The sequence below is a fragment of the Lepisma saccharinum genome, chromosome 12 (genome assembly GCF_977018435.1).
Source record: "Lepisma saccharinum chromosome 12, izLepSacc3.1, whole genome shotgun sequence".
NCBI lineage: Eukaryota > Metazoa > Arthropoda > Insecta > Zygentoma > Lepismatidae > Lepisma > Lepisma saccharinum.
In genome coordinates this window covers 61052198-61069147 of record NC_139240.1, presented here as the reverse complement: position 1 = coordinate 61069147, position 16950 = coordinate 61052198, and the positions used below count along the sequence as shown (strand labels likewise).

At 44.1% G+C, this 16950-nt stretch overlaps 1 protein-coding gene across 3 annotated transcripts in view; it reads left to right on the top strand.

The window, feature by feature from the left end:
- LOC145996504 (uncharacterized) overlaps positions 1-16642 on the top strand; it is a 44443-nt gene extending 27801 nt beyond the window's left edge. For all 3 annotated transcript variants that reach the window (XR_014442782.1, XR_014442781.1, XM_083133008.1), the window contains one exon: positions 15794-16642. The gene's annotated coding sequence lies outside the window, so the exon portion shown is untranslated. The remainder of the gene's footprint in view (positions 1-15793) is intronic.
- Positions 16643-16950: the final 308 nt, after the last annotated feature.

Below are 16950 nucleotides of genomic sequence, written 5' to 3'. Positions count from 1 at the left end.
TTTTTCTATCTACAATCATATTTTTCTTATATATTTTTTTATTTTTTATAGGGTTGATTAAAGCACATATTTGAGGAGGACAACGCCACCCATATATAAATAAACCCCTCGAATTAACACTAATTAGAATTACCTTACAAAATTTTTCTCATAAGGCATTTTTGTTTTGTAAACACTCTACCACCAACAGATCACATATAAATAAACATACCCCCCCAAAAAAAATGCGCTCCATGAAAAGTTGCCCTGTGTGCAAAAAAACTATATCAAGCAAAAATTTTGCAAGACATTGTCGTACCTGCGTGCCAGGCAGGCATTTGGCTACCACTGAACTATGTTCCGGATGCAATAAGCACATTACAATTGCGTATGCCAAGAAGCATAAGCTTATTTGTTTAAACAAAAATACATCTGGGGCTCAACCGTCGACCTCAACCAAGAGGAAAGCGGAAGCTGACTCGCCACCATTCGCCAAACGCATCAAAACTGTGGCCAAAGCAGACCAGTCTGCTTTCCAGCGTTTGTTAGAGGACTTTCCTTTTATTTCTGAGGGTTCATGCGACGTGCGTAGCTTTTTGGAGAACGTGCAAGCGCAAATTATTTCCGTCCTCGGCGATGCGCTTGCAACACACTCCGCCAAATTCTACGCATCGCTACGTTGTCAGTACAAAAAGCCGTCTGATGAAATTTACAGCTTCTGCCACAACACCAAGGCGAAGACGCTGCATCTGACGGATGTCGAAAACCTCGAGGACATCTACAACAAGTTTGTCGAGGAGCTGCTGGCAAAGCAAGAGGAGCATGAAGCCGAGGGCTCGGGGGGTTCGTTGTGCGGCGAGCCTCACGAACTGCGCGTCAAACTTTCCAAGTTTATGCCTCTCTCCGCCTCCAGCTACGTCCGTTTACCATCTGCTATTAAGGATAAAAAGGCCGTCCTGAATATTCAGAACAGTGACGCCAAGTGCTTCCTATGGTGTGTGCTTGCAGCGTTACACCCTGTCCACTGGAAAAACCAACCACACCGAGTTAACCACTACCTACCCTACGAGTTGGAGCTGGAAGATGCGATGGCTGGGATCGACTACCCGGTGGCGCTTTCGGACATTCGAAAGTTCGAGGCCCGTACACACAACCCTCGGTTGGCCATCAACGTTTATGGCCTCACCGACGAAAATGTGGTGTACCCTATCCGGGTGAGCGACGTGGACGACGACGGTGCGCAGGAAATTCATCTTCTGCTCATCAAGAACGAGACCCACCACCATTACACCCTCATTCGCTCGCTCTCTCGGCTTGTTTCGAGCCAACGGAGCAGTGATAGTCACCACGTCGAGGTGTGTCGCAGGTGCTTGTCAATGTTCGACGGACAAGATCAACGCAGTTACCAACACATCAGAGGTCCCAACATCGCTGCCGAGAAGCTCGCTAACCACAAGCTCTACTGCAATGCTAACGAACCGGGGGTGGCAGACTTGCCCGAACCTGGCGCCGTAGAGTGTTTCCGCATGCACGGTGCCATGGTGGAGCACCCCGCTATTATCATCGCGGATTTCGAGGCCTTTCTCAAACCTCTGTCCACTTGCGATCCCGATCCAGAAGTTTCTTCCACCACCCCTTACCAACTCCACGAGGCATCCAGTTTCGCATATGTTGTGGTGCGACGAGATCAACACATCGACCCCGTGCCCTATGTGTACCGTGGCCCCGACGCAGCCAAACACTTCCTCGAGAGGATGGTTGTCGAGGCCATCGAGATAGGGAAGGTGCTGTTGACCCCCAAGTCTATGCTCCCACTGTCCCCCGACGATCAACATAGACACGAGGAGGCTACTACCTGTCCTGTGTGCACCTGTGAGTTTAGCATCAACAACCGTAAAGTCCATCACCACGATCACTTTAACGGTAGGTACGTTGGTCCTTGGTGCAACGACTGCAATCGCTTGGCCCGGGACCCGCGCTTCATCCCTGTGTTTTTTCACAATGGCTCGGGGTACGACTTTCACCACCTGATCAAGCATCTTGGATACGACAATGCAAGAATCAATGTCCTGGCACAAAACGAGGAGCGTTATATTAGCGTCAGCAAGTGGGTGCCGATCCCCAACTCAAAAAGCAGGAGCATCGAGCTTCGCTTCCTCGACTCCCTGAGGTTCCTCTCGGCTAGCCTCGATGCTCTTGCAGGGAAGCTGAGCAACGAACAAATGCTCATTACCTCTGCGAATTTTTCAAACTTGGACGCCAGTCTCTTCAGGCGTAAGGGGGTCTACCCCTACGAATACGTCACCGACTCTACCAAGTTTGCGGAGACGTCGCTTCCTCTTCGAGCAAACTTCTATAGCAAGCTGCGAGGCTCGGGCATCTCTGAGGATGACTATAACCATGCTCAGTCCATGTGGCGCGAGCTGGATTGCCAAAATCTCGGGGACTACCACGATGCGTACCTCAGACTTGATGTGACGCTCCTCGCCGACGTGTTCCAGACGTTCCGGGCGACCGCAATGAACATCTACCACCTGGATCCCGCCTACTTCTATAGTCTCCCCGGACTGGCATGGTCAGCCATGTTTCTGGTGACGAAAATCAAGCTGGAGCTTCTTTCGGACGTGGACATGATGCTGTTTGTGGAACGTGCCAAGCGGGGTGGAATGGTCCAGGTGTCGCAACGGCACGCGCGCGCCAACAACCATCACATGGCTACTGGCTACGACTCCACCCAACCGTCAAGCTACATCATGTACACGGACGTCAATAACCTCTACGGACACTCCATGATGCAGCCACTCCCCTTTAGAGGGTTCGAGTGGGCTGACCCTTCCAAATTTGACATCAAAAGTTTCGACGATTCGGAACATGGGTTCTTCGCCGAGGTGGACCTTGAGTTCTCCGAGAAGCTGCAGGATTTGTTCTGCGATCTCCCCCCTGCACCCGAGTTCAAGTGTCCACCCGATTCCAACCAGAAGAAGCTCGTCATGGATTTCGAACCCAAGAAGAATTACGTCCTGCACTACCAGAATCTCCGGTGGTTGATGCGGCAAGGGGTCACCGTCCACGCAGTTCACCACATCCTCAAGTTCGAACATTCTTCATGGTTGCGTCCATATATCGAGCTCAACACTGAACGCCGCACCGCAGCCACGTCCGAGCTTGATAAGGATTTCTTCAAGCTTATGAATAATGCGGTGTTTGGCAAGACCATGGAGAATGTACGGAATCGCGTGGACATAAAATTGGTGACGAGGAAAGAGCGATGTCGTCAGCTTGTTGCAAGTCCATTGTTCAAGTCTCGAACAATCTACAACGAGCAGCTGGCTCTGATTCACATGAAGCAAGGCGTGGTGAAGCTCAACAAGCCCATCTACGTTGGAGCCACTGTTCTGGATCTGAGCAAGCTCCACATGTTCGAGACGTACTACGACATATTACGTCCACACTACGACCACAACATCTCGCTTCTCTACACGGACACGGACAGCTTGGTGTACCACGTTCGCACAGCCGACGCATACGGGGATATAGCCACAGCTCCATCTTTGGTTAACCTCTTCGACACCTCGGGCTATCCCCAGCCGAACCAGTACGGAATCCCGGCTCGCAACAAAAAGGTGCCTGGCAAACTCAAAGACGAGAAGGACGGAGACGTGATTCTCGAGTTTGCAGGTCTTCGTGCCAAGGCCTATACCATCAAAGCCGAGGGCAGCGTTACCAAGAAGGCCAAGGGTGTCGGCAGACAGGTGGTTCGGGAGCATCTCACATTCGAGGACTTCGTGGATTGCCTCAAGACCGGGTCGTCGGTTCTAAGAGCAGAACAGCGCATCCAGAGCGTCGACCATGTGTTAACCACCAACAAAGTGAGGAAGATTGCCCTGGATCCCAACGACGACAAGAGGTGCGTTCTCCAATGTGGAATCCACACACTGCCGTGGGGGCACTATCGCTTAGCAGAAAGTAAAACCTGCAACATGTGCCCATCTTCAACTGAAGATTCATAAAAACAAAACAAACAAAAAAAAAACAAAACAAAAAAAAAAAAACAAAAAAAAAACACTGACAGTAATTACAAAAAACTTTGACCGTATTCTTAAATAACCAGCATAATATGAATCTTTTTGGTTTCCGAAAACAAGCCAACATGGAGGCTGTACATCGCGCGACGACAGATCATGAATTTCTACCTTCCATGTTAACTAAACTCAACGGTCTACTGATTGTTCACCTTAACAGCATTTGGACGAAATTGGATGACGATGTGGGCAAGATGTTTTACGTCTTCAACAACAATTTACATTTTTACAAAATTCCGATCGATGGAAAACTTCAAATCACCGTGAATCCGGAAAACGTAGGCGAAATCAAAATATCTACCGGCAAGAACATTTTTCGAATCAAGCACGACAAGATGTTTTCTAACATTACGTACGATGTTTCCGCAGGAGATTACCTGTACGTCGAACTCCTCGGAGATTACGACAAACTTGTTCCTCTCTTCGTAGAATTACGAATCGTCTATCCTATTATAAATAACCGTTAACCAAAATGCCTAACGACATTTTCGGCAACACTAAGCGTGTAGACCATGCAGAAGAGATTCTTATGTTGGATGTCCGAATTAAAAAGTTGAGGAGCGATTTGATCGCTTTGCAGGAGATTTTAAACAAAAGTTTAGAGTCGGAGATCGCTACGCTCCAAACGCAATGTCTCGACCCTATTTTGAAAATCGATTCCGAACTGAAAACGCTCATAAAAAATTATGTTGACGTACCTTCTTACGACAGTGTTCAAAATATACAGTTGAGCGTGGATTCGCTTCAAAATGATTTGGCCAAATTACAGCAATTTCAATCGAAAAATGAAGATTTGGAAAAATTAAAACTCGAAATCGAAGAACGAACTTCCGCAATAGAAAAAAATTTTTCTGAACTTCAAACTGTTGTGAAGGATATTGATGTAGAACGCTTGCACGTCGTTGTTTCCAAATTACAAGAAGAATTCACCGGTACATTGGAAGAAATTAAATCCAAGTTGCAGACTTTGGAAGATACCATGACGAACCTACCATCGTCGGACGAACTGCAGGTCATCGGCAAAAGCGTCGCGAACATAAAAATTCAATTGGAAGCCTATCAAGATTTCGAACACATTCAAACCACCATCGCTACGCTTCAGGCGTCTCTGGAGTTGATCAACGAAGAAATTAAAAATATTCACGCTGAAGCCAGTGCGTTGACGAGCATACAAGACACGTTGAGCACGGTTCAGCAGAAGATCGAATATTTAGAAAATTTGAACGTCGAAACGAATCTTGCTCATTTTCATCATGTGCTGGACAACATACAGGCCGACTTGGAATCGTTACGGATGAGTGTACCTTCGAGCGAAGATTTGGAAAAATTGAAAACGGCGGTGACGGCACTATCCGAATCGAGCGACGTTAAAAGTTCGTTGAGCGATCTCGAGAGTAGGGTGGCCAATCTCCCCACCTCAAAAGAATTGCATGCTTTGAAAAGGAACATATCACGTATGCTGAAACGACTGGAAACGGAAACAGCGAACGTGGAACAGATTCGAGACGAACTTACTTCGCTGGTGTCGATGCTGCCCACTTCGCAGAGCGTCGCCGACCTTCACATGCAGTTTACCGAGATGCGAAGCATCGTGAACGATCTTACCGAGAAAAGTTCGAAATTGAATCAAGTCGAGAATCTTCAGAGTATTGTCGTCAACATCAGAGATCAAGTTGGAGTGCTGGAATCCACGCAGGAATCGACGCTGGCCTCTTTCGGTGCCAAGTTGCAAGAACTCAACGAAAACTTCAAGCAGTTGAACGTGGAAGTGAAAATCAAACCGTCATTTTCTACAGTAACAAATACCATCGTCGAACATTTGTTGCCCGTACAAAATACACTGGGACAGCTTCACAGCAACCTCGTTAGCGTCGATACTAAATTCGCTAAACTGCATTCTCTGCAAGCCATCGAAATCAACAGCGTACCCAATCAACAGAGAATCTCCACGTTTGTCGAAGGTAACAAACTGTACATGTTACATCCTTATCATCCGTACTACAAGTTTCTCCTCGATGGCACGATTCAGATAAATGAATTTTCGTACTGGTCTCACGGCAGAAAAGCTAGCGTTCCCACCATGACCTTGATATCGAATCGTGGTGTCCAGAAAGCAGGAAACATTCCTCTGGCACGTTGGAACGAAACGCGCAACATATATGAAATACACGAAGACGAAGATCTCACCGTTTTTGACGTGAGTGCCGGCGATAAGCTGATCATTCAAAACACGAGCGAAGTGCCACCCTCTTTGAATCCCATCACGCTGGTGCTTCTCTTCAAACGTAATCTCTAAAAAATGTCTAGGCAAGCCATCGTCGAAGAATTGCATAAACCTGCACGCCGCAACTACGAACGTTTGGCGGTAGTGACCAAGGGAATCGACGACCTCTGGCAAAGTGACCTCGTGGAGATGAGCAGCGGCAATTTGAAAAACGTACATAAATTGAACAAGAGCAACAAGTATCTCCTCACCGTCATAGACACGTTTTCGAAATTCGCATGGGCTCTACCTTTGAAAGCCAAAACGGGAACGTGCGTCACGGAAGCATTCAAGACAATTTTTCGCGAAAGCGGCAGACGGCCACGGTTTTTGCAAACGGACAAGGGGAAGGAATTTTACAACGCCGTATTCCAAAAGTTTATTCGGAAACACGACATTCGACATTATTCAACCTTCAGTCACATCAAAGCCAGCATCGTGGAAAGATTTAATCGAACCTTGAAAACACACATGTGGAAACGATTCACGCTTCGAGGAAATTACAAATGGGTCGACATACTGCCGGAACTCGTCGACACCTATAATGATAGGGTACACAGAACGATAGGCATGAAGCCAGCTGACGTTACCAAGGCCGACGAGCAGCGTTTAATTTCTACAGTTTACTGTCCAAAGTACACTCCCACGACTACCAAGAAATCAAAATACAAAATTGGAGACCAGGTGAGGATCAGTAAATTCAAACGCACCTTCGAGAAGGGTTTCACACGAAACTGGAGCACAGAACTTTTTACGGTGGTTCGAGTTTTACCCGGAAACCGGCACACGTATATAATAAAAGATAGTAGCGACGAGATTTTGAAAGGAAGATTTTACGAAGAGGAACTCTCTAAAACAAAACACCCCGACACATACCTCATCGAGAAAGTATTGCGTAGAAAAGATGACAAACTATTGGTGAAATGGCTGGGGCTTCCGGAAAAGAGTTGGATCGACGCGAACGAAGTGATTCTATGAGTGCGTGGAATGTCGTGAAACGTCTACCTGATTCGGAAAGTCAAACGAAAAAAAAGAACGGCGAGTTGCTTCCCGACAGCATCCGTTGTCTAATCGTAGGCCCTTCAGGGTGTGGGAAAACGACACTGCTCGTGGACAATTTTCTCCTCGCACCGAATTGGTTAGATTGGAAGAACAGGCACCTCTACGTATTTTCGAAAAGTCTCGAACAAGCGAAATACCAGCAACTGATAAAACTGTACGATGGTCTGGACATTGCAACGTTCGCTTCGGAAATAAAACCACTCGACGATTGTCGTGAAAATTCAGTCGTTGTGTTCGACGATGTCATCCTGGAAAATCAAAATGAAATTCGCAATTTTTTCACGCAAGGTCGTCACAAAGGAATAGATTGCTTCTTCCTAGCTCAAACGTTTTCCAAAATTCCAAAACAGTTAGTACGTGACAACGCTAATTTCATATGTTTGTTTCGTCAAGATCACACCAACCTCAAGCACGCGTACGATGACTACGTAGGCGGAGACATGAACTACAATCAATTTTCGGAACGCTGCTGCTCCCACTGTTGGAACAGTGACGATTTCGGATTCGCGACGATCGACATGACGAGGAAACCCAACGATGGAAAATACAGAAACAAAATCAACGACTTTCTAAACGTTGCAACGTTGTGAGCAACAACGTGTATAAATAACGTTATGGCGAAACGAAAAATCGAAGACGAAAATCTCAAGTTGCGAAACTACCTCGCGAAACGCTTCAAAGGTTGGAAATCCGAGAATCGCGGATTCTACGAAGAGAAGAAACGTCAAGATCAACCTGTGATCGATGCCATCAGCGATCTAGGTAAAGAAATTAAAGGCGTCACAGAACAAAATAAAAATTTGATCAACGAACTCGTACCACTTGCAGCTAAAAGTTACACCGTACCCACGCCTATTTCGAGCATTCCTTCAACGCCGTTCGAACTGAAGGACGTACCGCCAGGACGTCGAGCCATAAGCAGCACGTCGTCGTCTTTGGATAAGATCGAGTTGGGACCTTTGGCACGAGACTACCTGAGCACGGGCAAGTTCGACAAGGATGAAGTGTTCGGATTGTATCCCACCATGGAAACCAACGAAGGCGGCGGTGTGGTATGGAAGATTGGGAAATCGAAGGTGACTTTTGAAGGCAACGACATTAAAGTCAATTTAGGCGATAAGAATAGCTGGAACAGGTATCCGGGTACGGTGGGACTGTGGGAACTCGTTGCCAAAAAGCAGCCGAAGGATTACACCGAAGAAGATTACCAGAGTTACAAGGAAATTCTGATCATGACGGACGCCTTGTACCAGAACAACGACGCTACGCAGAATAGGGTGAAATCGAGCAGCGGCGAAAAATACAGGAATCTCATCAAGCCGATATGGAACCAGGTGAAAACAGGCAGCGGCGTCAAACTCTACAACACGTTACCCAAAGAATTCGTTTGGGTGGACGACGTGCGCAAGCTCATAGACAGGTTGTTGGTTATTGCAGGAGAGGAGAATGCAGGCAATCGTAATTTCTACAACGAGAAGGTAGGAATTGTGGACATGATCAGCACAAAACTTTCCAACTTCATCGTAAACGACGACAAGGGCATAGGGTACCTCATTAAAATCATCAACACGCTGCCTCCGAGATTCTGGAACGTGGCCGAAGGAAAGGGTCTCGTGAACGACATCATCAACAAGTTACCTTTCGAGATGCATTTACCTGGCTACCAGTACTGCGGACCAGGTACCAAACTCGAGAAAAGATTGGATAGAGGAGACAAGGGTGTGAATCCGTTGGACGCCGCATGCAAAGATCACGACATCGCCTACAACACCACTCGCTCCGATCTGGATGCACGTCACGAAGCAGACAGAAAGTTAGAGCACGCAGCTTTCGAAAGATTCGTTAGCAGAGACGCTTCGCTGGGAGAAAGAGTTGCAGCACTGGGCACCACCATCGCCATGAACACGAAACAAAAACTTGGATGGGGTGTGTAGAAATAAAAGAATTTCTCGAACCGTGAAAAAAATTTCTTCGGTATATAAATAACACTACGTAAAAAAAAACTCCAATTGTGTTTGCCATTTATAAAATGAGTAAACAATCACTAGACGCCCAAGCATTAAAACAAATGCTAAATTCATCAGTCGAATATGTAAAAATTCAGGAATTAGAAGTGGACAAACCTTACACGATAACTTCCGGTTCAATTGTTTCTACCCAGTATGGCCCCAAGGCGCGTCTGTTGCTCAACGCACAATACAGTCTATTTTTACCAGATCGATACGCTAACATGTTATCCGACGAGAAGCTAGCTATTTTAATCGAGAACAAAACTCAAATCGTGTACAAGGGTACAAAGGAACTTCTTGGTAAGAAAACAAAGCATGTAATAGAATATGTGTAACGGCTCTGCGCGGAGTATATTCTTGAAAAAAAAATTACACGGAACAAAAAAAATTTCAGAACATTTATATATAAATAACATACCGAAAAAAAATTACACAAAACAAAAAAAAATCTCAGAACATATATATAAATAACATACCGTAAAGATTGCATATAGAGCATCATCATGAAGCCCAAGGGTGTCGTGTACCAGATACCATACTCCAATCTGAAAAATCTAGGTGCCCTCGATGGGTTACTCACCAAGAAACAACGCGAGAAGAAACGTTCTTGCTTGACGAAAGGACACGGAATGAAATTACTTCTCAGCACACCTCAATTGAGACGCTTGCAGCGTTCGCGAAAACAGCAAAAGATCGGAGGTTTCATATTCAGCATCCCAGCCATCCTGGCAGCATTAGGGGCCGTTGGAAGTTTGGCCGGCGGTAGCGCCGCCATCGCAAAAACCGTCATCGACTCGAAGAAGAACAAGGCAGAATTGGAAGAACAGAAACGTCACAACCTGGCTATGGAGAAGAAGGGGCAAGGTATAACCAAAAAACAAAAAAACAACCTCGATGCTTTGAAGAAATATATAAAAGAGAAGAAGCCCTGTCCAACTTCGATATTGAATCTCTGATCGAACTGTTGGGAATAAAAAACTTCAGGGGTGTTTTCATGTCCGATTCTCTACCCTCTGCTGTGAAGAAAAGGGAGTATGGCGTGGTCAACCTGGACAGTTACAAAAATCCTGGTACACATTGGATATGCTACCTCAAAATTGACGATAACAATGCATTTGTTTTCGATTCGTTCGGTGGCACACCACCTGCCAGGTTGGTGAAGTATCTCAGTGTTGCCAACCTCTACTATAATGACAAACGCATCCAGGGTTTCACCGATGTTAACTGCGGCCACCTATGCCTCTCCGTGCTCGCATACATGTCTAAAATAAATAACCCATCGGTGGAACATTTTCAAAAAGCATTGTGGAATCTTAAACACGATGGGCGTGTTCCATCTCACGAGCGAATCTTCGATCTTGAAACTCACGCTGCACGACGACATCGTCTATCCTAAATCCGTAGCTCTGCGTGCATTCTACAGCATGTACCTCATACCTAACGTCACGCAGCACAACAACAAAATTAGCGTCGGAAGCGAACACATTGTCGTCACGCCAGGCCAATACAATCTTTCCACTTTGCAAGCTCAATTACCCAAAGGCACGTACCTTTCTCAAAATTCGGTCACGCACAGAGTGGAAATCCTATCGGCGACGGAAACCATAAACCTGGGTACTATGGGAGAACTTTTAGGTTTCGAGAACAACACCAAACTCGAAGCTGGCATCAAACACACGGCAACCAACATTCCTAAATTTCTAGCCATAGAAACTCTAAACGTTCACTGCAACGTGGCGGAAGGCATGATCACGAAATCCTCGGACGGATTGTTAGGAAGTCACAAGCAGACGGGAATCATAGCTACGTTCAAACCCAGTTCCGAATTCATGGAACCGATCATCTACACACCCTCTTCGCCGATCTATTTTCCAGTATGCCGCAACCGCATAGACGACATAGAGTTGGTGGTGACGAACGAGAAAGGAGACGTGGTGGATTTCGCAGGTGCAACAACCACTGCCATCGTGGAGATCAACGTATAATAAATAACACACATAGTGAAAATGGAGCAAATCGAAAGTTACGAATTGCAATCTTTTCCTCCCAACCGTCGCACGTTCGCCAATTTGAACGAAGCGAACAGGGAGATCGAATACGACGTGGACGTAGGGGATGGGTTCGTTCATCCTCACAGAGCGGACCTCTACCTTCAATTCGACGTGGTGAAGAAGGAAAGCGGAGACGCGTTTCCGCCCAATGCAAATTTGATACTCGTTGACAACTTCGTGCCTCACCTGTTCTCGCAGGTGGAGGTGAGGAAACACAACACCGTCATAGACAGAATAGACTATCCAGGCATCACGTCGACGGCAGTGGGAACATTGAAATTATCCAAAACAGACGCAGCATACTACCAGGCGGGAGGTTTCGAAGCAGGGACCAAAATATCGACGACAAGTCACACGGCGCTCTTTCCCATGCGTCTGCTGCCGGGATTCTTCTCGGACTACAAGGAGATCATGTGGAAGGGAGGATTGCGCGTCATTTTTCGAAGAGCAGCCAACGACAACAACGCACTGATGCGATACACCAACTTGAACGCCGACGGCACGCCGATAGCCAACACATTACCCGAAGCGGCCAAGTGCGTCATCCGGAGCATGGAATTGAGAATGCCGATCGTAGAATACGAAACAAACTACGCCCTCAAGTACAAAGCAGAGATCTTGAAGAGTCCGCAGGTGTCGATTCACTTTCACGGTTACCAGTGTGTGCAGAAGATGGCGTCGGGAAGTCACATGGAATTCGACGTGACGACACAGTTCAACAACATACAGTTCGACATGCCAGATTTCGTCGTAGTGCTCTTTCAGACCGGGCGCGATAACAACCAGGAAAAAGATTCCAGCAAGTTCGACAACTGCAAGATCAAGAACGTTTATCTGAAAAATGGACGCAACGAAGTGTTCCCGCGCGAGAATTACAACCTCGACATGACCAAAGACGATTACCTCAAACTTTACGAAGCTTACACCTCTTTCAAACGCGTGACCGAGGGGAGCATGGACATGTACTACACGCCCAGCGAATTCAAAACCCGCAGGCCGATGTTCGTCATCAACACATCTAAGAGTAAGCAGGTGGTGGTCAACGATCGAACCAACATCAAGGTCGTCTGCGAGTTCAACAGTCCGTTGCCCGAGGATACCGTATGCAGTGTCATCCTGGTCGCCGAGAAGTCCTTCGTCCACGACGTGAAGAACGAGAGGGTCACAGAGCAGTTTTAACAAGTTTTTAACCTATTTTCTCGCACAATAAGAAATTTCTGTACTAGCACAATCAGTTTCAATAGCACAATACGAAAATTTCACTAGTTCAAAATCAGTTACAATATTAATTTCATCAGTTATGAGTTACAATATCTTTTTTCTCATCAGTTTTTGCACTATAGCACGAGACAATCAGAATTTTTGCACAAAAATTTTGTTGTTGTTGTTTTTACATGAGAAAATTAACAATAAAATTCTTTTTTTATCGTTTCAGATGCTGTCGAACATCAAAAACACATACACATACACACACACTAGAAAAAAAAACATGCAACTTTATTTGTAACACACACATACATTCTCCATCTTCATCAAAAAATATTATAATAAACATAATTATTATTATCTATATCTCACAAAACTCTATATCCAAAAATATTACAACATCAAATAACACTAGAGTCGTTAGTACACGTTGCATGCATTACGGAGGTCCTCTGTAGGGTTTCATGGAAGTTTGGGGAAAAAAAAAACACGTGAAACTCTACAGAGGTGTGGTTATCTAGAGCCGCAGCCATTAGAACCTTTTTGGGTTGGGCACCACGCACCCTGGCGAGGTTAGGGGCCAGGCATCCTAAAAAAAAAAAAAAAAAAAAAAAACACAATAAATATTGTATGCAATACGAAAATAATAAAGGCGCCAACGCGCGCGCGTGTGGCACATCGTTCCCCCGAGAGAGGTTTACAAAGGTCACGATAGGTCTCTCTCTTTTACAGCAACGTTGGCATCTCTATTTTTTTTAGTTGTAAGTGGGTTGCCAACACTAGTTAATAATGCTACACACACACGCACACACATACTATGCTGCCATCCATCTCTTTTACAACAGTATATATTTGTTGCCGGCTCTCCTTGCCCAGTGTGTGTAGGTTGGCAAAAAAAATTGTTTTATGCACTGTGGCAAGCCTCAAGCAAACTTGCCAGTTGCTTTAGAGGTTACACCAAACAAAAAAAAAGCTGTAGGTAGGTGTTGGCAGCTGCCAGTTGTTTTAACTCTTCCCCCTCTCTCCTCTCTCTCGTAAAAAGCTATGACAATACCAGTAGGTTGGCAAATTGCTTTATACACTATAAGCCAAGCCTCAAGCATTGCCAGCTCCTTGCTTTAGGTTAGGTTAGACCCAAAAATCTTGGTAACTTTTCGAGTAAGTTGGCAACACTACAAGGCAAGCCTCAGCAAAATTACCAGCTGTTTTAGGTTAGATTAGACCCAAAAACCTTGGTGATTTTTTCGAGTGAGGAGTTGGTAACACTGTTTGTGAGGTTAACATACATCCAAAAGGTTGCGTCAAGTTGGTAACACTGCGAGGTTAACATACACCCAAAAAGCAACGCCAAGTTGGCAACACTGCGAGGTTAACATACACCCAAAAGGCTACGCCAAGTTGGCAACACATATACACTCACACACAAAAAGCTAAAAAATTATACAGCGTAAAAGGCTACGCCGAGTTGGCAACACTGTGAGGTTAACATACACCCAAAAAGCTACGCCGAGTTGGCAACACTGTGAGGTTAACATACACCCAAGAGGCTACGCCGAGTTGGTAACACATATACACTCACACACAAAAAAGCTAAAAAATTATACAGCGTAAAAAACTACGCCGAGTTGGCAACACTGTGAGGTTAACATACACCCAAAAGGCTACGCCTTGCCCGAGTTGGCAATACTGCAAGACATGCCTCAAGCAGTATTACCAGCTCCTTGCTTTAGGTTAGGTTAGACCCAAAAACAAAAATCTTGGTAACTTTTCAAGTAAGATGTTGGCAATACTGCAGAACAAGCCTCAAGCAGTATTGCCAGCTCCTTGCTTGAGGTTAGGTTAGACCCAAAAACAAAAACCTTGGTGATTTTTTCAAGTGAGGAGTTAGCAACACTGCGAGCGCCACCGAGCGCCATTTTCGGTTGGTGAACCGGGTTGATTGCACTACTCTCATTGTAGGTTAGTTTAGTGCATAAAACGTCGTAAAATAAAAAATAGGTCAAGAACAAGTTGGCAACACTGTTTGAGGCTTGCTTTGCAGTGTTGCCAACTCTTTGCCTTAGGTTAGGTTAGACCCAAAAACCTTGGTGATTTTTTCGGGTGAGGAGTTGGTAACACTGCGAGAAAATGAGGCTCATGCCTTACGAGAGAAATCTATTAAGGCGAGCCTCACCGAGCCTCATTTTCGGTTGGTGAACCGGGTTGATTGCTCTACTATTGTCCCATTTGTCCATCGGAACAACCTCATATTCATGGAGCACATTGCGATTGCATGCTCCAAGAACAACTACAGCTTACTGAAAGTGGTGGAAGTATTGCTCTCTTTAGAGCAGATGAAGTTGGAAATAAGTTGTAGATGCTATCTTCTTCTGCCTATGTAACTGTATGGAATCACTAAATCAGAGAAACTATATTACAGTTTAGAGTTTGAATGGTATTCTGTTTACTTTCGGTTTGCTCCACAGTTTCCGAATTCAATATTAGATTCTATACTGGTTTTTTTTTTCAGTTTGCTTTATTTGTTTAGTTTATTTTTAAGTCAATTTTATGCACAGTTTCTAGTAGTATCAGAGCTACTATGTGCCTCAATCTGATATGAAACTTGGGACCACCTGCTTCAAATAGCTTACTTGGCTTTTCTGATAACATTAACAAACTGACTCATTTATCACTTATTAGTAATCAGTATTCAGATAAGATTGTTAATAGTAAATAAAATATATATGTAGTCAACAGTTAAAATATCAAATGTTGATTTGAAAACTATACACATATTTAAAGGACAGAAAGTATAGATTGAAGAAAAAACTAGTTCCACTCTTGAAAACGTTGCCTGGTTTTGTTCGATTCATTTGAGGTGTGGGTTTAGTATCAATCTTCATGAAAAATATAGTGATATAGACAATAGAAAATTGCTAGTAATTAAAATGAAACAATAGTACATTCAAAGGCTTTTATTTTCCACTCTAAACAAATTAGTTATTTAAGTTCTAACAGAACAAAAATAAAATTATGAGAAACAAACTTAGTGTACTAACGTTTGTATACAAATAAAACCATGTAAATATGCTATTGACATAATTTATATTTAATTAAACACATTTCAATTTGAATAAAATAGTTAACTCTCTCATTTTTTAGGCTTTCCGTGGGTGGAGCAGGTTATATCTGCAGACAAGCTTCGATGACAGCACGTGTATATAGTCTACCTTTCTTCAAGTGGATGGTTTTTATGTGTGATGGAATTCTTCCAGTTGTAAGCGAAATGTATCTGTTGGAAGCAATGTTTGTATCAGTGTTGCAATCTAATTTTCGAGTGTAATTTGAGTGTGTTGACTAAAACATCCAAACCACATTGTGCACCATAGGATCCATCTTTGCCTTCACCTGTGTATAAAGCCCATATCCGTCGGATGGTGCTTGAATATATTGGGGTGATATCAGAAAAGATTATTATGTGGTACTTCTGTGGTTACACTGCATCTCACAGTGGGACAGGCGACACCAAAAGTGGGACAAAACTTCAAAACAATGAGATGTGTTGCTGACAGAAACGCTGCCTAAGTTTCCACATCAAGTTGACTTAGTGTCAACCCTCTAACCTAGATTGGCATCCACCCCTTTTTAAATATGAGCACCTAAAAAATGTGCTACCAGATATTTCATTTTTGCAAATTTATTAATTTTAATTATGAATAAAAAATCTTACCATATTCAAGAAACTTGTAATAATTTGTTTGCAACAAATATCACAATGAAAGTCTTGGCATTAGACAGGTTTCTAAAGCATATGCTACTTTAAATACTAAAATTTGGCATGTCAAGATATTCCGGAGTTCTCATGTTACCTTCTTTACACAGAGTTGCTCTTCAGTGCAATGCAAATATGCTCGAAGTGGAAATATTAGGATTATAGAAGTTGAATTTTCTTCAAAAGTTAATATTGATCTCTGAATTGCATTTATATCCTACAAAGCATTTACTTTCTGATATCTTTTCTTAAGTACGTAGTTTGAGGTGCAGGGTAAACACTCGCATTTTTTCCCGGAAACAGATCTGTTATAAATGCTAAAATGAATAGGAAATGATGTGAAAAATACAATGAATGACAAATTCGACCACATCTTTCAAGGATAAATGGTGGTCTTCAAGATTTACTATTTGCTGTGCTTCTGTTGATCATGGAACCTATTGTTCCTATAGTTCATGGAGAAAAAATGTCTGTTACTCAATATTTGAGGTGTTCTGTAAATTTTCCTAATTTCACTCATTATCGTTAATATATTTCTAGATCTTGT